The 22,075-nt window shown below is 45.0% G+C and overlaps 1 protein-coding gene across 5 annotated transcripts in view; it reads right to left on the bottom strand.

The window, feature by feature from the left end:
• Positions 1 to 22,075, bottom strand: part of vwa5b2 (von Willebrand factor A domain containing 5B2) — a 235,914-nt gene that overhangs the window by 158,468 nt on the left and 55,371 nt on the right. The window lies entirely within an intron of this gene.

A 22,075-nucleotide genomic window follows, 5' to 3' on the forward strand; every position in this document is an offset into this window, starting at 1 on the left:
AACCCTCCTGTGTCACTGGCCGAATTTAAGGTAGTTAATCTAAGGTGTGTAACTGCTTCCTGAAACGCAGTGTCCACGTAACTCTCCCCCTCCCTGATGTTTCGCAGCATCTGAAGCTCAGACACCAGCTCATCAACTCTGAGCCGAAGTTCCTCAAGCAATCAACACAGATGGGTTCACTAGGGACCACAATGAGGTCTACCAGTTCCCTCATCATGCAGGTAAAACACATTGCCTGGCCATGCATCTCTATTTTATTGAATTAGATTTTAGTTATTTTGTTAAATTAAAATTTCCAGCTGGTTTTTAGTCTTTCTAATCTGTAAAATCATTCTCTTTTTACCTTTAATTTGAAAGAGACTTAGAATAGGTCACGCAAATTAGCAATTACTTACCAGCCAATGAATTTACCGTTTTCCTATGATGTCACTCCTGGATTGTTTTTCAAACAGCCCACAGCCCAGATGTGTCCCTCTCAGCTCCCACTTTTTTTAAATCCCACTCCCCCACTTCCCTGAACCCCCACTCTTGCATTAACTCTCAGCACACAGAGCAAAAAGGCACTCCGTGCAAGGCACTGAACAAACTGTTTTTAACCGCCTCAGCCTGAACTTGTCCTGCTTAAAGAAACTGATCTGAATTGGTTTACTAACTGCACTAATTTACTTCCCTAGCTAGTCTCACTAAAGGACCTTCTTTAAATCTGAACAATTTTCAAAGGTGCAATGTAACCAAAAATTTCTAAGTATGATAGCGAGCAGGAATCATCAAAGGCCACGGGACGCAGTAAGCTGCAGGCTGTCTCCACCTCTGATGTGCATGCTGGGGACACACCTAGATGCAGTGGTAGAGCACGAAAGTACATTGAGGATCACTGAGGGGGGGGGAAATAGAGGGTAAGGGGGTAAGTGTGGGGAGAATGGGGTGGCACCAATCGGGAGAGTGGACCAGTCAGGGGCACTTATGTACATCATTAAAATCTGTTTACCCCGACCAATGTGATGCCTCTGGCACTTCCTTCCGCAATGTGGACCGAGCACCAATCATCTTCTCCCCAGTCATGGAGGTCCTTGGTTCCCACCCATGCCAACTCCGGCCTCCCTCCATTAAAACCTAGCCCAGGCATGGGCAGCCACATCCCTGCTCCACAACTCCCACCCTCCCCCCTACAATGGCGGCCCACCCGGTAGCTCCCCTACCCACCACCTAGCTCCGGGGCAGCAACCCCACTGCCCCCGGGCTCTTTGCCTGTGAGTGAAGATGGCTACTCACCTCCTTGGGTCCCCCGCAGCAGCCCTTCTGCCAGCTTTACATTTTACAAAGGAGTAATAATTGGCGCCCGTGTGTCCACTTGCAGGGAGGCTGTTAGGTCACGGGGGGACCGTTAGATGGGGTTCGCTCCCGTTAATTTTATGGAGATTTGGCTTAAGTGGTGATTATTGGTTTCTTGCCACGCTATGGCGGGATCCTGATTTCACCAACGGGAGCGGGCCGGTTAGATCGTAAACAGATCGGCGCCTGATGCGATTGTCGATTTTGGCTTCTCCGGCGATTTAACAGCCTCGTCGCGCTCTCGCTAAAGCACAATGAGGCCATTATTGGGGCCAAATTTCTACCAGCAAGGAGGAGGCCATTTGGTCCAGCTTGCTGTGAGCTTTCAAAAACTGAGAATGGTCTTCAACTTCAATGAAAGCGAGTCAAAATGTAGTCCTGTCTCCATGAGTGAGTATAACACTTTTGTTAAATACTGACCTTCCTGTGACCGTGTGAAGCCTTACTCCAGATTTCACATATTCCTTTTAAAGCTTTATTTGCATCTACCATCTGCCGCTTGATCACGAGTTTTCTCTTTTAGCAAACTGAATAAAGTGCAAACCTTTGATATCACTGCCAGGTTAGGTAAACCATATCTAATTGAACCTGCCACTTGTGCATAATTAAAGTTATATAAAAGGTCATCCATGATTACTGATCACAATCATTTAGCCCTGAGGATAGTACACAGCACCAGTTTCACCAGGAACAGTTAATCTCACTATTTTCAAGCCTTCGTATTTAAGAGATGCATTGAGAGTAGTTTTGAATGTACAGCTGACTGAACTAAATCTCAAGCGTAATCAATTCAAGATCATAATGAAAGTCATCCATAAAGTTGGCATCTATTAATTAAAGTAATAACGCTTCTTAAATGATATAGTTGTAAAAGTTGTTTCTCATTACAATATCATAAAGCTTAACACAACCTGTATTTGTCTTAACAGCCTGTGAAGATATATACCACTAACTGACATGTGAGGATGGAATAAATATATTAAAGGATAAATTAGATATGAAATTCTCCTCACTGAAACATGATCGTCCTCTATTGTTAAGTAGAAAATGCAAAGAGAAGAAGATTATACAGTTGAATCAGCATTTTCTTTTACAATTATTCAATCTTCAATGTGCAACCTTGCGCTCTGAAATCAAACAGTACCCATTTTGGAATCTCAAATAACAGGAGGGCAAGTTGGAGGATCAGGTATTCAGGTCAACCAGCTCAAATGGCAGTGCCCCGCTTTTCCAGCCATTGGCAAAACAAGAGCACCTCAAGTTGGGCAAGGACAATCATCCTCATTTAATTATGGTTCTCCTCTTCCAGTAAGACTGCATGCTCAGAGTGCAGTTTTGTCTTTTCAGGGCCCTAAACAACTGTTAAATATTACCAGTAACACAGTTTGAAAGTTGTTTCCCATTCCAATCAGATCAAATATATGGTACTGTTTAAATTAAAGAATGATTAATTAAATGGGCTGTATTACAATCATTTATAAATCACTGGTTTAATGGGACTTTAAAGGAATATTGAGTCAAGTATAAATAGCAAAGACATTTTCAATATCAGAATTTAACTGCATTTGATGCAATGAATCAGACACTGGTCTTCCATCTCTTGCACTGGATTCAGATCCATCCACAATTATGGCTAAAAGGCTCTCTTTGACTTCTACCAGTATGAACCTTTCATTAATTAAATTTGACGGTGTCAACTTATTTCCTATTAAACATGAACTCACAACAGGTGATTGTTTCAAAACTGTTAAGCTGGTTTAGAGATGAGATCTGATTGAGAATGCTGACGGATGTTTGAAATGTTGTCTTGTGTTTTTATTACATTAATGTAAGCATACCTCGAAGATATTTGTATATTTTTACCTTAATCATACAATCCCGATAACGCAGAAGGGGTCATTCAGACAATTGAGTATGCACCGACCCTCTGAAAGAGCACCGTACCTGGGCCCACTCCCTCCCCCTATCCCCGTGACCCCACCTAACCTACACATCCTGGGGCAATTTAGCATGGCCAATCCACCTAACAACCTTGGACTGTGGGAGGAAACCGAAGCACCCGGAGGAAACCCACGCAAACTCCATACAGGCAATCACCCAAGGCCGGAATTGAACCGGGTCCCTGGAATTGTGAGGCAGCAGTGCTAACCATGATGCCACCGTGCTGCCTATATATGCCAAATGCATGTATCCGACTCTTTCCAAGGAAATACCCAATGAGACTTGTCAACTTTTATACTGTATTCAACACTGGGTATAATCAGCAAAATTGTTTGACCTTAAAGAATGGGGTGGGAGAGGTCCAAACAAAACCACTGAACACAAGATAAGGACCACATTGGCAGGTGTGAATAAGCTAGCCTTACTTATCCAAGAAAGAGTTTTAATTAAATTGAGCTGCCAACAGTTAAAACAGTTAATATTGAAACTCAGAAACATTTACAACATGAGTTTCAATAAGTGTTTTCTAAGGGGAAAAACATGAGCAAAATTTATATAACTACCAAGAAGAAAATTTATCAGCCAAAATGTATAACCAGATGATCATGTTCCTCAGGCTTATTAATATAAATTATCCCAAAACATGGCAGATATTGGTTATACAATGCACATAGTTTGGAAATGTACAAATATTGGTGTAACTCAGTGGGTCAGACAGCTGGTTTGTGATGCAGAACAAGGCCAGCAGCACGGGTTCAATTGCCCTACCAGCTGAGAATTCTGAATTCTCCCTCTGTGTTCCTGAACAGGGGCCGAAATGTGGCGACTAGGGGCTTTTCACAGTAACTTCATTGCAGTGTTAATGTAAGCCGACTTGTGACAATAAAGATTATTTATTTATATTTATATTGATTCCTAATCAACAAAAGCATATGGGAAAGAAGGATTGAGACCCCATAGGTTGTGGTAAGGCAGATGGAAATGATAATTTGATGTTAGCTTTAATATTGTTCGTTTATTGAAAAACATCATGGTAAATCCAATCTATCTTATAATGTATAAGTGATTGAAAATTTAAATAAAGGTTAGTATAAATTTGTTTATTTTATTTAAATCAGAAATACCCTAAGATAATCTGACTGTCACTTTTGCAAAGTTGGGTTTCTCTGTGGTAAGTATGGTCACTAGCCACTTGTTAGATGATTATGCTAAACCTGTGACTTCAATGAACCATGAACCAATTGTTGGCCAAACTTTAAAAATCCAATTGCCATAGCTGCAAATGGGAAACAGCCCTCAAGCGGCAAATAATTGGCCATTTAAGGGCCTCAATTGGCAAAAGGGCAGGTGTCCCACCTGAGGCCTTGCCCGACCCAGTGTAAAACTGTTGTGAGGTCAGGGTGGGAAGGAACCCAGAGGGAATCCTATTCCTTCCATTTCATGCTCCCACACCTAAAAATCCACCCTAGCAGGGGAGTATGAAATTCAGGCCCATGTTTTTACGAGTGATTAAAGGAAGTTAAATGTAGTGATTGGGTTTTATCAAGGCAAGTGTTTTTTTTTAAATAGTGAATTCGTCAATAGACACTAAGAACTCCTGGATCTAGAGGTCTGCCCATGGTGGATACTGGGTAAATTGGCATGAAGGGTGTATGGGTGGTGAGAGTGGAGGCATGGCGTGGCATGAGTTGCAGTAAATTGGCCTATAAAGGGCCCTGGGGATGAATGGGATGCATATGCTGTCATAGATGGGATGGGGTATATTGGGAGTTGGTAGAGGGATATAGGTTGGCATGGAAAGTATGAGGGCCAAAGGTTGTTATGGAAGCTAGGAAGGGCAGTCCAAAGATGTGCAGTTTAGGTGGAGTTATAGGGATAGGGTGGGGGAGTGGGCCTACCGGTATTCTTTCAGAGGGTTGGTGCAGGCTCAGTGGGACGAATGGTCTCCCTCGGCACTGTAGCAATTCCATGGTTGTGTGGCAATTAGGGCATGTGTTGACAGGGAGAGAATGAGGTGCATGAGGGGTGGTGGGGGTATGAGTTGGCATGGATAAGCATGGGGGTTGGGGGGCTGTTTATCATTCTCATTTTTATAGTTTCGACAAAGTGCCGAAGCACCAGGGTCAGCCTATCACCCAGCCTGCCTCCACACCGGGCAGCCTCCGAACACGTTCTGCGGGCAGCGACCACGACTTCCATTTTTACCCCCTCCCAAATCCACTCTCCTGCCCCAGCACAAAGATCCAAGCATCCAGGACAATTTCTCTCAGGTCGAGTTTGTGGAGTCAGGCATTGTCCCAACTCTGTGTTCCCGAAGAACTGGGAGTGAAAATTCAGCCCCCAGTGTACAATATAACTTTCTGCTTTTTAGTTCTATCCATCTCGAATTGAATCCCAGGATCTGAAGAGATTCAACAATGTTTAGGTTCCGTTATGTTGGTAACTTGGTTCCAAAAGGGATCGGTTTCTGTGTGAAAGTATCAAAAAGGTAACGGCACTCAGAATAAGGCAGGCCAGTGCCTGAAATCAGTTTCAGATTTCCCTGTCAATAGCAATGGGTGGATGGCTTTTCCCAGAAAGTTAAATTGAGCAAAATAATGAAGTTCTGGGTATTCAGGGCAGAGTTGTGTAGAAGACCAACTGAACTACCAAACAAAATAATGGGAAACAAGACAAGTTAGCACACTGGGGGCACGGTTCTCCACTCCCACACCGGTTGGGAGAATCGCCTGGGCCGCCAAAATTTCCGGGGACGCTGGTCCGACGCCCTTCCGCGATTCTCCCAAGTGGCGGGAACGGGCCGGTCGAGTTTCGCGGGCCGCAGGCCGGAGAATCGCCGGAGATACCCAAAATGGCGATTCTCCGGCACCCCCGCTATTCTGAGGCCCGGATGGGCCGAGCGGCCAGGCCAAAACGGCGGGTTCCCCCCAGCGCCGTCCACACCTGGTCGCTACAGTCGTGGGCGGTGCGTGAACGCTGGGGGGGCGGCCTGTGGGGGGGCGAGGGGGGATCCTGCACCGGGCTTCACCTGCAATGTGGGGTGGCCCGCGATCGGTGCCCACCGATCGTCGGGCCGTCCTCTCTGAAGGAGGACCTCCTTCCTTCCGCGGCCCCGCAAGATCCGTCCCCCATCTTCTTGCGGGGCGGATTTGGACAGGACGGCAACCACGCATGCGCGGGTTGGCGCCGGCCAATGCGCGGATGACGTCCGTTATGCGGCCGTCATCTATTCGCGGGTAGATGACGCGGCCCCGATACTGGCCCATTGTCAGGGCCTGAATTGGTCGGGACCGGGGCCGTTCTGCGCCGTCGTGAACCTCGACGGCGTTCACGACGGCGCGGCCACTTCGGCGTGGGGGTGGAGAATCCCGCCCCAAGATATTTGGGATAACGAAATATCTGTCTAGGCAGCGGACTGGAATATCATACTAACCTGTGATTAAATTATATCTGCAGCCTAAACTGACTCTTATATATGTGCTATATGAAACTATTCTCAACCCAGGTTCTGTTGGTTGATGACTTAAACATAAAATCTTAAAGATGAGAAATGGAATGATAATATTTGCACTGGAACAGAAGATCCTACTCTAAGGTTTAAATGGAGCTTAACTAACAATTAATCTTTAAAGAGCGTGGAGAGAGAGGCAAAACTTCAGTAAAGAGCGCACAGAGAGGCAAAACCTCAGTAAAGAGCGCACAGAGAGAGAGGCAAAACTTCAGTAAAGAGAGAGATACAGAACTTGAGTAAAGAGCGCAGAGAGAGAGGCAAACTTCAATAAGGAGCGCAGAGAGTGGCAAAACATCAATAAAGAGTGCAGAGAGAGAGACCATACTTTAATAAAGAGTGTGGAGAGAGAGGCAATACTTCAGTAAAGAGCGCAGAAAGAGGGAGGCACAACTTCAGTAAAGAGCATGGAGAGACAGAGGCAAAACTTCAGTAAAGAGCGCACAGAGAGAGGCAAAACTTCAATAAAGAGTGCAGAAAGAGAGGTGAAACTTGAGTAACGAGCATGGAGATAGTAAGAAACTTCAGTAAAGAACACAGAGAGGGAAAACTTCAGGAAAGAGTGTGAAGAGACAAAACTTCAGTAAAGAGCATGGAGAGACAGAGGCAAAACTTCAGTAAAGAGTGCACAGAGAGAGAGGCAAAACCTCAATCAAGAGCGCAGAGAGAGAGGCAAAACTTCAATAAAGAGCACGGAGAGAGGCGAAACTTCAGTAACGAGCATGGAGATAGTGAGAAACTTCAGTAAAGAGCACTGAGAGAGAGACAAAACTTCAGTAAAGAGTGTGGAGAGAGGGGCAAAACTTCATTAAAGAGCGCGGAGAGAGAGGCAAAACTTCAGTAAAGAGCACTGAGGGAGAGACAAAACTTCAGTAAAGAGCACGGAGAGAGGCAAAACTTCAGTAAAGAGCGCGGAGAGGCAAAGCTTCATTAAAGAGCATGGAGAGAGAGGCAAAAGTTCAGTAAAGAGCACTGAGGGAGAGGCAAAACTTCAGTAAAGAGCACAGAGAGAGGCAAAACCTCAATAATGACGCAGAGATAAAGAGACAAAATGTCAGTAAAGAATGTGGCAAGAGAGACAAAACTTCAGTAAAGAGCGCAGAGAGTGAGGCAAACTTCAGTAAAGAGCGCAGAGAGTGAGGCAAAACTTCAGTAAAGCGCGCAGAGGGAGTCGAAATTTCAATAGAGGGAACAGAGATGGAGGCGAATCCTCAGTAAAGGGCACAGAGAGAGAGGCAAAACTTTAATAAAGAGAACAGAGACGGAGGCGAATACTCAGTAAAGAGCACAGAAAGAGAGGCGAAACTTCAGTAATGAGCACGGTGAGAATGGTAGGTACAGAGGAAACAAGAGTGACATCATAGGAAAATGGTATGTTCATTGGCTGGCAAGTAACTGCTACTTTACATTACCTATTATTTGCTTTCAGATTAAAGGTAACATGAAATATTTTACAAACTGTGTGAGGATTGTGATGGGGGTGGAAATGTTTATTGTACCATGTTTATGTTACTGTTATTGTTATTATTATAAAAACTTGCAAATACCCTAATAAAATTATTTTTTTTTAAAGAAATATTTTACAAACGAGAATGGCTAAAAACCAGCTGTAAATTTAAATTAAAAAACTTAAAATCAAATTAAATAAAATAGAGATGCAGGGCCAAGTGATGTGTTGTACCTGCATGATGTGGGAACTGGTGAACCCCATTATCGTTCCCAGTGAACTCATCTTTAATAAATGCTGGCTGCTTGAGGAACTCTGGCTCAGAGTTGATGAGCTGCAGTCTGACCTTCGGACACATCAGTAAGGGGGAAATTACCTAGATGCTGTGTTTCATGAGAGAATCACATCCTCAGACTAACTACCAGTGGTTAGTGATAGGAGGGTGTGGCTGCGAGTGAGGCAGGTAGAGGGATCCAGGAGGTAGTGTTGCAGGAGCCTCAGCCCTTGTCCTTGTCCAACAGGTTTGAAATTCTTGCTCCGTGTGGACGGAATGGGGACTGCAGGGAGGATGAGCAAACTGACCACTGCACCATGGTACAGGCAGCCATTTAAGCGTTGAAGAATAGAGAAATATAGTTGTAATTGGGAATAGTATAGTTAGGGTAATAGACACTGTTCTCTGTGACCAGGATCGAGAGTCCCGTGGGTTATGTTGCCTATGTGGTGCTCAGGTTCAGGATATCACATCTGGACTGCAGATGTGGGAGGGGAAAGGGATTTTCTCAGTAACTTCATTGCAGTGTTAATGTAAGCTTACTTGTGACACTAATAAAGATTATTATTAATGGTGCTGTTGGTACTAATGACACAGGTAGAACAAGAACAAGGACAGAGGTTTTGCTGAGGGAATATGAGCATCTAGGGGCTAAATTTAAACCAAGAAAGAAAAAGGTAATGATCTCCGGATTGCGACCTGAGCCACGAGCTAATTGGCACAGGGTCAATAAGATTAAAGAGGTAAATGAGTCACTTCAAAGATTGGTGTGGGAGAAATGGGTTCTAATTCATGGGACATTGGTACAAGTACTGGGGAAGGAGGGATCTGTTCCGATGGAACGGTCCTCATCTGAATCATGCTGGGACCACAATCGTGGTGCATAATTAAGACTGTAGATAGGGCATTAAACTGAATAAGTGTGTGTTTGGGGAGGGAGGGGGCGGATTCAGTTGCAGGAAAATTAGAAAACCAAAATTAAAGGAGGAGGCAGGAATGCAGGTTAGCGATTTGGCGGACAGCTACCAGAAAATAAACGTAAGGGACAGAACGGGTGAATATCTTTTTGCAACAAGGAATTATAAAAGAGTCAGGAAATTTGGCAACAGAACAAATTTAAAAGCTTTGCATCGAAATGTATAAAGCATTTGGAACAACAGTTAACGGCTCAAATAGAGACAAAAAGGTATGATTTGGTGGTGATTATTGAGAAATAGTTACAAGGAGGCCAGTTCTTGGAATTGAATATCTAAGGGTACTCAGTATTTTGGAAAGAAAAAGCAGGTGGTGTAGCTTTGCTGGTGAAGAAAGGGATCAGTGCTGTAATGAAAAATAATATAAGTACTGGAGGTCAAGATGTGGAATCAGTCTGGGTAGAAATAATCAAAAGCAAAGGGAAGCAGTCCCTGGTAGGAGTAATCTATAGGTCCCCCAAAAGTAGTTCCACAGTGGGGCATGGTATAAACTAGGAAATACTGGGGCTTGTAAGAAAGGTACGGCAATAATTATGGGTGATTTTTAACATACGGATAGACTACGTTAATCAAATTGGCAAGGGTAGCCTCGAGGGAGTTTGTTGAATGTATTAGAGATTGTTTCTTGGAACAAACGGTTGTGGAACCAACAAGGGAGCAGGCTATTCTGGATTTGGTATTGTGTAATGAGGAGAGATTAACTGATGACCTCATAGTTAAGGATCCTTTAGGGAATAGTGATCATAGTATGATAGAATTCAAAATTAGGTTTGGGGGCGAGAAAGTGGGGGGTCCCACACTAGCGGTCTGGAATGAAACAAAGGTAATTACATAGGCAAAAGGAAAGATTTGGCCCAAGTAGAGTGGGCAGAAAGGCTGAAAGGTAGGACAGCTGTTGAGCAGTGGCAATTGTTTAAGGAGATACTCAATTCCTCACAACTAAAATGTATTCCAGAGAGGAAGAAAAGCAGTAAGAGGGGTAAAACAAATCCATGGCTAAGCAAGGAGATTAAGGACAATATAAAGACAAAAACAAAGGTATATCACGTCGCAAAGATCAGTGGCAGACTGGAAGATTGGGAAAGTTTCAAAAAAACACAAAGGTTACTAAAAAAGTAATGAATAGAGCTAAGGTAAATTACACAAGGAAGCTAACGCAACATATTAAAAAGGATAGCAAAAGCTTCTATAAGTACATAAAAGGGAAGAGAGTTGCTAAACTGAATGTTGGTCCGATGGGAGATGAAACCAAAGAGTGAATAGTGGGAAACATGGCAGAGATGCTAAATCAATATTTTGCCTCAGTTTTCACGGTGGAGGACATTAGTACCATCCCTATTAGAACGGATAATTTAGAGGTAATAGAAACGGTGGAACTTAGAACAATCAGCATCAATAGGGAAATAATACTCAACAAACTATTGGGATTGAAGGTAGACAAGTACCCAGGGCCTGATGGCCTACATCCTAGGGTGTTAAAGGAAGTGGCAGCAGAGATAGTGGATCAGTTGGTTATAATAGTCCAAAGTTCCCTGGACATGATAAAGTTTACAGTGGATTGGAAAAATGCTAATGCTAGAGTATCCTTAGGGAGGTAGGATGTGGGAAATTACAGACCAGCTGTTGTTGGGCAATTGTTAGATTCCATTATTAAAGAGGCAATATCAGGTGCCGCATAAAAGACTGATCCAGAAGGTGAGGTCGTAGGGGGTTGGGGGTAGAATACTAGATTGGATTGAGGATTGGCTGACTGACAGAAAGCAGAGGGTCGGGTTAAATGGGTCCTTCTCTGGCTGGTGAACTGTAACTAGTGGGGTGCCGCAGGGTTCAATCCTTGAAACTCAAGTTTGCAATCTATATAAATGATTTGTAAGCAGGGACAGAGTGTAGCATAGAAAAACTGCAGATGATACTAAAATAGGTGGGAAAGCAGGTAGTGAAGAGGAGATACAGATTTTACAGGCAGATATAGATAGGCTAGGAGATTGGGCCAAAATCTGGTTGATGGAGTTTAATATGGATAAGTGTGATGTTATCCATTTTGGCTGAAATAATAGACAGGCAAATTATTATCTAAATGGAAAGCAGATTCAAAATGTATCTGGCAGAGGGATCTGGGTGTCTTTGTTCATGAATCACAAAAGCAATAAGAAAGGCAGATGGAATGTGAGCGTTATTGCAAAAGGACTGGAGTACAAAAGTATAGAAGTACTGTTGCAATTGTGTAGGGTGTTGGTGAGACCACATCTGGAGTATTGTGTCCAGTTTTGGTCTCCTTATTTGAGAAGGGTATGGCAGCATTGGAAGCAGTTCCGAGGAGGTTCACCAGATTGATTCCTGGGATAAAGGAGTTGATGTATGAGGAGAGATTAAATAGTTTGGTTTATACTCACTGATGTTCGGAAGAATGAGAGGGGATCTGATCGAGGTATATAAAATACTAAATGGGATCGATAAAGTAAATGTGAACCAAATGTTCCCCTTTGTGGGGCGATCTGGAACAAGAGGTTGAGAGGCAGTAAATTTAAAACTGAGATGAGGAGGAACTACTTCTTGCAGAGGGTGGTGAATTTGTGGAACTCGCTGCCCCACAGTGCGGTGGAGTCTGAATCATTAAATGGTTTCAAGAGGGAGATAGATAAATTTCTGATTAAAAAATGGGTTAAAGGGATATGGGGAACAGGTAGGGAGGAGGCTTTGAGACCAGGAAGAGATCAACCATGATCTGATTGAATGGTGGAACAGGTTCGAAGAGCTGAACTTCCTACTTCTGCTCCTAATTCCTATGTTCCTATGCCATTTGGAAAGTCATAACACAATCCATCAGAGTCAGTATGGTTTTGTGAAGGGTAAATCATGTTTGCTAGAGTTCTTCGAAGACGTAACCAGCCAAGTGGATAATGGATATTGTGTAGCTGTAGTATATCTGGACTTCTGGAAGTTGTTTGATAAAGTGCAACACAGAAGGTTAATTCACAAGGTGAGATCACGTGGGATTAGGGGTAATTTATTACCTTGGATAGAAGACTGGCTGACAGACAGCAAACAGAGAGTCGGGATAAATGGGTATTTTTCTGGATGGCAAGTTGTAACCAGTGGGGTGCCACAGGGTTGGGTCCTTGGTCCCCAACTATTTACAATCTATTAACGACACGGATACTGGGATAGAAGGTTCTATAGCCAAATTTGCAGATGATACTAAAATAGGTGGGACAGTAAGTTGCAATGAGGAAATAAGAACCTTACAAATGGATATAGAAAGGTTAGGTGAGTGGTCGATGAAGTTTAACGTGGATAAGTGTGAGGTCCTGCATTTTGGGTGGAAAATGAGAAAGGCAACTTATTATCTAAACAGGGAGAGACTTCAGGGTGCTCCGATGCAGAGGAATCTGGGTGTCTTTGTGCATGTGTCACAGAAAGCTATCATGCAGACACAGCAGATAATAAAGAAAGCGAACGGAATATTGGCATTTATAGATAAAGGAATAGAGTATAAAGGTTGCAACTATATAAGGCATTGGTAAAACCGCACTTGGAATATTGAGCACAGTTTATTTGAATAAAGACGTAGTGGCATTGGAGGCAGTTCAGAGGAGGTTCACGATTGATTCCAGAGATGAGGGGTTTGTCTTATGAAGAGAGATTGGCCAGTTTAGGCCTATCCCTCGAGAGTTTAGAAGAATGAGGAGAGATCAATACAAGATGGTAAAAGGTATGGATAAAGTAGATGTGAGTGAATGCTTCCTCTTGAGAGTCATTTTAGAACGAGAGGTCATAGTTTCAGGATAAAGGGTAGCAAATTTAAAAGTGTGGGGGATGCTGGAGCAGTGAGTAAATATAAGGAGGATTTAGACAGATTTTTAATTAGTAATGGGTTGAAGACTTATGGAGGACGGGCAGGAGTTGAGACCATGATGAGATCAACCATGATCATATTGAATGGTGGAGCAGGCTCAAGAAACTAAATTGCCTATTCCTGCCCCTAGTTCATATGTTCTCAAGTTACAAGAAATAACTATTCTGTCTAATTCCACCTTACAGCTCTTGGGGTCTGTAGCCCTTTGGGTAACTGCACCTCAAGCACAAATCTGGTGTTCTTAATTAATAAGGAGATTTCTTGATTAATAAGAGGATCAGGGGTATGGGGAGAATGCAGGAGAATGGGGATGAGAAACATATCAGCCACGATCAAATGGCGGAGCAGACCTGATGGGCCAAATGGCCTAATTCTGCTCCTATACCTTATGGTCTTATGGTGAACCCGGTGTAGGCCGCAGAAAAGCATTATGTTTATTGTGAGCAAACAAATTCAGGAAGATTTGTATGTTATTGAAGCAAAAATCAAGGCAGATACTCAACGTTAAGATATAGGAACCACCAAATTCTGAAGATGTTGGAAAAATGAAACAGCAACAGAAAATACTGGAAACACTCAGAAACTCAGGCAGTAACTTTGGAAAGGACATAAAGTTGACATTTTGGGTAGAAATATCCTTTATCAAGTTCCATCTTAGCAAACTGAAAAGATAGAATTGACACCATTGGCTTAACTATAAGCCCAATTCTGACTGTAATATTATCTTCAAGACTCAGACCCAGATTTTCAATGTGCCAGCTAAGGCCAACCCCCACTGCCATTTGCCCTGAAGACTGCCTGCAAGTCACTAAGCATCCTTTGACAGTTTAAAAAAAGATATTTTATTACAAACGTAAACAAGAACGACAAAACCGCATTCACAGTTTGTACATGTTTCCTCTTTTAATCCCCTCTCCCCCCCCCCCCCCCCACCCCCCGTGATGATGAGCTCCTCAAATATCATCATGAGCAGTGTCCACCGTACCTCAAAGGCCTCTTCCAACCCCCTAAAGGCAAACTTAATCTTTACCAACCGGAGAAACGCGACAAGTCTCCCAGCCAGGCTGCAACCTGGTGGCGTATCCGTCCTGCAATTCAAAATAATCCGTTGCTGGTCAATCAGAGAGGCGAAGGCCGCGACATCGGCCCCCTTCCCCTCCAGCAGCTCCGGCACCCCCAAAATCTCAAAAGATCGGACCATTGGGCCTGGCTTCACCTCGGCTCCCACTATCCTCGATAAGGTCCCAAACACCACCTCCCAGAAGCTCCCCAACTTTTCGCACTCCAAACCATGTGAACATGTTTCGCCAGCCCCCGCCCACATTTCTTACACCCATCTGTTACCCTCAGGAAGAACCCGCTCATCCGAGTCCGAGTAATATGTACCCTGTGCACCACTTTAAACTGAATCAAGCTAATTCTGGCAGAGGATAAGTGGGCGGCACGGTAGCACAATGGTTAGCACTGCTGTTTCACAGCATCAGGATCCCAGGTTTGATTCTTGGCTTGGGTCACTGTCTGTGCGGAGTCTGCACGCTCTCCCTGTGTCTGCGTGGGTTTCCTCTGTTAATCACTCATGTGATTATAGGATGAAAATAGGAATTGCAGCATTTGAGGTGGGACTTCGAATTTTCAGTTATTTGATGGAGGGCTTCAACATGGCAAAAATCTAGGACTTAGTTTACAATCTTTTGGCAGATCTTTTCCTGTTTCCAGTAAGACAAACTTTATTCTCTGAATGTTCTAACTAAGAAGATTGTGATGGGTGTTATAATTGGTGAGTTATCTACTAAGGATGCAATATCAACCTGCTTACAAATCGAAACAAGTTGGAACCAGGAACCAAATGGTCACATGCAAACTATAGTGAGTCCTCTGAAACTTGGCCAATTATTTAATGGCAGGGAATTGAGCTATCGAGAGGAGGGGATAGAATTGGGGGGAACCTCTTGTGCATTGAGGGCAAAAATAATATCTAGAAGTTGTACAGAACAAGCAAACTTGGTTTTAAATGAGAATAGAAAATAAAATTGTAAGTAATCAAGTAAACATATGCTTTTGGGTGACTAATGACAATTGTATAGAGGTTGTAGGTTTAGAGGGTGCTATTGAAGGACCCTTGGTGAGTTCCTGCAGTAGCACAGTGGTTATCATAGTTGCTTCACAGCTCCAGGGTCCCAGGTTCAATTCCCGGCTTGGGTCACTGTCTGTACGGAGTCTGCACGTTCTCACCGTGTCTGCGTGGGTTTCCTCCGGGTGCTCCGGTTTCCTCCCACAAGTCCAAAGATGTGCAGGTTAGGTGGATTGGCCACGCCAAATTGCCCTCAGTGTCAAAAAAGGTTAGGTTGGATTACTGGGATAGAACATAGAACATAGAATAGGTCAGAGATGTGGGCTTAGTTATGGTGCTCTTTCCAAGGGCTGCTGCAAACTCGATGGGCTGAATGACCTCCTTCAGCACTCTCAATTCTATGATATTCTATGATATCTTGTAGACGGCACACACTGCTGCTGCTGTTCATCAGTGCTGGAGGGATGGTGGATGGGATGCCAATCAATCTGGTTGTTTTGTCTTAAATGGTATCAAGTTTCTTGAGTATTGTTGAAACTGCACCCATCGGGGGGGCTAGATGGGGGGTTTCGGCAGTGGCAGCGAGCTGGGATTGAGCGGTTAGGGGACCTGTTTATCAGTTTTCCATGCTTTGAGGATTTGGAGGAGGAGTTTGAGCTGTCATGTGGGAATGGATTCCGCTATCTGCAGTTGAGGGACTTTGCATGGAGACGTTTCAACCTTTCCGCTCCTATCGCCCCAGGGGATACAGGACAAGGTAGTTTTGAAAACAGGAGTGGGGAGGGGAAGGTCTCGGAAATTTCGAAAGAGCTCATGGATAGCGAGGGAACACCGATAGGGGAGGTAAAGCGAAAATGGGAGGAAGAGTTGGGCAAGGAATTAGAGGCTGGATTGTGGGAGGATGCTTTGAGTAGAGTTACAGCGTCCTCGACATGTGCCAGGCTTAGCCTGATACAATTCAAGGTGGTCCACAGGGCGCATATGACTGTGGCCCATATGAGCAGGTTCTTTGAACAAAGAACAAAGAAAAGTACAGCACAGGAACAGGCCCTTCTGCCCTCCAAGCCTGCGCCGACCATGCTGTCCATCTAAACTAAAATCGTCTACACTTCCTGTGTCCGTATCTCTCTATTCCCATCCTATTCATGTATTTGTCAAGATGCCCATTAAATGGCACTATCGTCCCTGCTTCCACCACCTCCTCCGGCAGCGAGTTCCAGGCACCCACTACCCTCTGTGTAAAAAACCTGCCTCGTATATCTCCTCTAAATCTTGCCCCTCGCACCTTAAACCTAAGCCCCCTTGTAATTGACCCCTCTACCCTGGTAAAAAGTCTCTGACTATCCACTCTGTCTATGCCCCTCATAATTTTGTAGCCCTCTATCAGGTCACCCCTCAACCTCTGTCGTTCCAGTGAGAACAAACCGAGTTTATTCAACCTCTCCTCATAGCTAATGCCCTCCATAGCAGGCAACATCCTGGTAAATCTCTTCTGCACCCTCTCTAAAGCCTCCACATCCTTCTGGTAGTGTGGTGACCAGAATTGAACACTATACTCCAAGTGTGGCCTAACTAAGATTCTATACAGCTGCAACATGACTTGCCAATTCTTATGCTCAATGCCCCGGCCAATGAAGGCAAGCATGCCGTATACCTTCTTGACTACCTTCTCCACCTGTGTTGCCCCTTTCAGAGACCTGTGGACCTGTACACCTAGATCTCTCTGACTTTCAATACTCGAGGGTTCTACCATTCACTGTATATTCCCTACCTGCATTAGACCTGCCAAAATGCATTACCTCACATTTGTAGGTAAATGTGGTAAATTAGGGGTGGAGGATAGTTGTGGGCGGTGTGCGGAAGACCCGCGAATCATGTTCACATGTTTTGGGCATGTCCGAAGCTTAGGGGATTCTGGCAAAGATTTGCCGATGTCATGTCCACGGTATCGAAGGTACGGGTGGTTCCGAGTCCAGAGGTGGCGATGTTTGTTGTGTTGGAAGACCCGGGAGTCCAGGGGGTGAGAGAGGCTGATGTTTTGGCCTTTGCCTCCCTGTTAGCCCGGAGACGGATCCTATTGGCGTGGAGGGGCTCGGAGCCCCTGAAATCAGTGGTATGGGTCAGTGACATGGCCAGGTTTCTCAGGCCTGAGTAGATCAAGATCGCCCAGAGAGGACCGGCGTTGAGGATCGGCGTTAGGGTTCACCCGGAGGTGGCAGCCGTTTATCGACTTCTTTGGGGGAAATTAAGCTGTCAGCAGAAACAAAAAAGGGGGGGGTTAGGGAGGGCGGGAGGTAGGGGGGGATGGTTGAGGCGGGATTAGTAGGTGGGGGACGGGGCCTGGTGAACTGTGCATGTCAGCCATGTTGACTGGGGATGGTTGTTGGTTAGGTTGGTGTTATTTACTTTGTTGTTTTTCCTCTTGAAATTGTTATTAAAAATTTACAAATGCCTTAATAAAATGTTTTTTTAAAAAAGAAACTGCACTCATAATGGGAAGTGAAGAGTATTCCATCACAATCCTGACATGTACCTTACAGATGGTGGACAGGTTTTGTGGAGTCAGAAGGTGAGTTGCTTTCCACAGAATTCCCAGTCTATGACCTTGTAGCCGTAGCACTTATATGGCTGGTCCGGCTAAGAGTTTGGTCAATGATAACCCCCAGAATATTGATAACTAGGGATTCAGCGACAGTAATGCCACTGAATGTCAGGAAGAGATGGACTGCTTCTCTCTTGTGTTGGAGATGGTCATTGCATGGCACTTTGTGTGCTGTGAATGCTGTTCAGATCTTGCTGCAAATGGACATGGACAGCGTCAGTGTCTAAGGAGCCCCAAATGGTGCTGAATAAAAGCAATCATCAGCAACTATCCTTATTTCTGACTTTATGATGGAGAGCAGGTCATTGTTGAAGCAGCTGAAAATGGTTGGGTGTGGGACACTACCCTGAGGAATTCCTTGAGCGATGTTCTGGGACTGAGATGATTGACCTCCAATAACCACAGTCATCTTTCTTTGTGCTAACTATGACTCTAAATACTAGGGAGTTTTCCCTCTGATTCCCATTTACTAGGGCTCTCCAATGGCACACTCGGTCAAATACTGCCTCACCTTGCCTTTGCAGTTCAGGGGCGACATTCTCCGACCCCCCGCCGGGTCGGAGAATTGCCGGGGGCTGGCGTGAATCCCGCCCCTGCCGGTTGCCGAAGTCTCCGGCACCTGAGATTGGGCGGGGGCGGGAATCGCGCCGCGCCGGTTGGCGGGCCACCCCGCTCGATTCTCCGGCCCGGATGGGCCGAAGTCCCGCCGATAAATTGCTTGTCCCGTCGGCGTAAATTAAATCACCTACCTTACCGGCGGGACAAGGTGGCGTGGGCGGGCTCCGGGGTCCTGGGGGGGGGCGCGGGCCGATCTGGCCCCGGGGGGTGCCCCCACGGTGGCCTGGCCCGCGATCAGGGCCCACCGATCCGCGGGCGGGCCTGTGCCGTGGGGGCACTCTTTCCCTTCCGCCTCCGCCACGGTCTCCACCATGGCGGAGGTGGAAGAGACTCCCTCCACTGCGCATGCGCGGGAAACTGTCAGCGGCCGCTGACGCTCCCGTGCATGCTCTGCCCGGAGATGTCATTTCCGCGCCAGCTGGCGGGGCAACAAAGGCCGTTTCCGCCAGCTGGCGGGGCGGAAATTCCTCCGGCGTCGGCCTAGTCCTTCAATGTTGGGGCTCGGCCCCCCTAAGATGCGGAGCATTCCGCACCTTTGGGGCGGCGCGATGCCCGTCTGTTTGGCGCCGTTTTGGGCGCCAGTCGGCGGACATCGCGCCGTTCCGGAGAATTTCACCCCAGCTCTTTTTCCATGTTGGACTAAGGCTGTAATAAGGTCAGAAGCTGAATTTTAATCTTTTTTTTTTCATTTGTTCATGCAATGTTTGCATCGCTGGCTGGGCCCACATTTATTAACCATGCCTGAGAGCATTTAAGAGTCAACATGTAGGTCAGACCAGGTAAGGATGGCAGATTTCCTTTCGTAAAGGACATTGTTGCCCTGACGGAATCCAAACTGAGGGTCAGTGAGCAGGTTATTACTAAGTAAGTACCACTTGATAACTCTGCTGATGACCCCTTCTATCACTTTGCTGATGATCAAAAGTAAACTGACCAGGATGGATGTTTTTATGGACAGGACATAGCCTTGGTAGCTGCCAGTGTTGTTGTTCCATTGGAACAGATTGTCTAGGGACACAAGCCTAGTAATATTCAGTACTATTGCTGGAATGTTGTCAGGGCTCTTAGCCTTTACAGCACCGATTGCCTTCAGCCATTTCTTGATATTGTGTCTAGTGAGTCAAATTGGCTGAAGACTGGCATTTGTGATGCTGGGGACCTCAGGAGGAAGCCAATGTGGGTCAATCACTCAACACTTCTGGCTGAAGATGGCCTTGCCTTTGCCTTGATGTGCTGGACTCTCATTATTGAGGATGAGGATATTTGTGGAGCTTCCTCCATTGATTATTTATTTAATTGTCCACCACCATCATGACTGGATGCGGCAGAGTTTAGGTTTGATCCGTAGATTGTGGAATAATTTAGCTCCATCTACCGCATCCAAGTAGTTCTGTGTTGTTATTTCAGCAGGTTGACACCTTGCTTTTAGGTGTGTCTGGTGCCGTTTCATGCACATCCTCCTGCACGCTTCATCGAACTAGGGTTGATCCCTTGGCTTGATGGTAATGGTAGAGTGCTGCATATGCCAGGTTACAGATTGTGTTTCTGCTGCTGATGGCCCACAGTTCCATATGGACACCCAGTTTCGAGCTGCTAGTTCTGTTCTAAATTAATGTATCCTCAATATGAAGATGGGACTTCATCTCCAGAATTATTGTGCAGTGGTCACGTCTACCAATGCCATCATGGACCAACAAGTAAATTGATGAGGACAAGGTCAAATAGGTTTTCCCTCTTATTGGTTCCCTGACTAACCGTCTCAGACCCGATCTGGCAGCCATGTCCTTCAGGCCAGCAGCGGTGCTACTATTTCATGGAGTCACACGTAGGCCAAGTAAGGACACCAGATTTCCTTCCCTAAAAGGTCATTATTGAACTGGATGGTTTTTTTGTGAAAATTGACAGTAGTGGGCTCGCTTTTAATTCCAGATTTATTAATTGAATTTAAATTCCACCTGTTGCCATGGTGAGATTTGAACTCGTGTCCCCAGAGCATTTGCCTGCTTCAGGACTACCAGCCCGGAAATGTTACGACAATGCCTCTCAGGAGGGGAATTGTTCGATCTGTTGGAAGGTCTCGGGTTCAATCAGTTCAGTAATAGGGACATTATAATTGACGTCATTCTCATGAATCAGAGAAAAGAAATTCTAGCAAGATTCTCACTCGGAATATCCAGAACCTCCCATTGCCATTCAGTAACCTTTGCTTAAAGCATAGGCACTGTATCTCAAGTAAAGACGAGAATTGAACTGCCAGTGATGTTCCCCACAATCAAATACCTGCTGTTGCTTGTGTCTAAACTCAGGAGTGAATAATGACCACTTGGCCAAAGTACCTGGGGGACAAATGGTGCCCACAGAACAGCATCTCGGCAGAACGCCAACTCCTGAAAGAGAGTAGGTGGGAGTGAAATAAAATAACAGAAATTGAAGGATGGATAGAAAAAGGAGAGGGGGAATCTGCGACCAAACTGACAAGGTAAGGAAAAGAAAAATACAGAAATTAGCAGTACGTTGGCGTAGAGCCTTGCCTGTAGTAAATGCGAGATAAGATTGGGCTTGACAGTGGTGTCTCACAATTGATTTCCTGCCAATGCTGGCTGTCTTAGCTCATAAGCCAACAATTGTCAGTTGGGTGTGTTATCAGGCAGCATACAGTACCCATGGAAAAATAATGCCAGGAAGAAGCCAAACACTTTACTTCTCTCCTGAAGTGGGAAGAACGGCAAAGTATTTGGCAGTAAATCGAAGAACTGGCAGAATGCTTGATTTGGGAGTCGGAATGGTTCAATTATGTCAATCATATTTCATTCCTAATTGTTTTTCTTTTGTTTGGCAATGGTCAAACAATCAACATGTTTAGATGTCAGATGGAAGAAAAGTACATTTTCTATTCATCGTTGTTATTTTAAGACCATGCTGTGAGCAGAACTGAAACATTTGTCTGGAAGATAATAACTGAGTTAAGCGTATGCTCTCCCACCTTCAGTGAATGATATGCTCTGGAAACATTAAATCAATAATCCCCTCCTCGCCCTGAAAAGAGCAGTGGACAGGAAGTGATCTTATTGTGAGAGAGAGGCTACCCTCCGTCAGGGGCATTCTTGACGATATCTCACCTTAAAATAACGAGTTAACGCTTTTTTTTTAAAGCCATGTATGAAAGTTTCTTTAAAAGCCAAAATTCGGCCCTGAAAATGAAGCAAACGTTGATTCCGCGCTGGGGATTTGGGGACAGCTAAGAGTTGTTCCTCCAGATTGGGAAGCTGCTGTGCAAACGAACTAATGGAAACATCGTGGCTGTAAACACGCACTGTTTGAATAAAAAAATATCCTGAGCTGAAAGGGGCTCATAAATGCTTTATTAGTCCTGAGCTAACAAAACAAAATCCAAGCAATACAGTTCTGCTGGGGGAGGAGGGATAATAACATAGACTGGATGTTAAAGGCTC

This window comes from Scyliorhinus torazame, chromosome 14 (assembly GCF_047496885.1).
Source record: "Scyliorhinus torazame isolate Kashiwa2021f chromosome 14, sScyTor2.1, whole genome shotgun sequence".
NCBI lineage: Eukaryota > Metazoa > Chordata > Chondrichthyes > Carcharhiniformes > Scyliorhinidae > Scyliorhinus > Scyliorhinus torazame.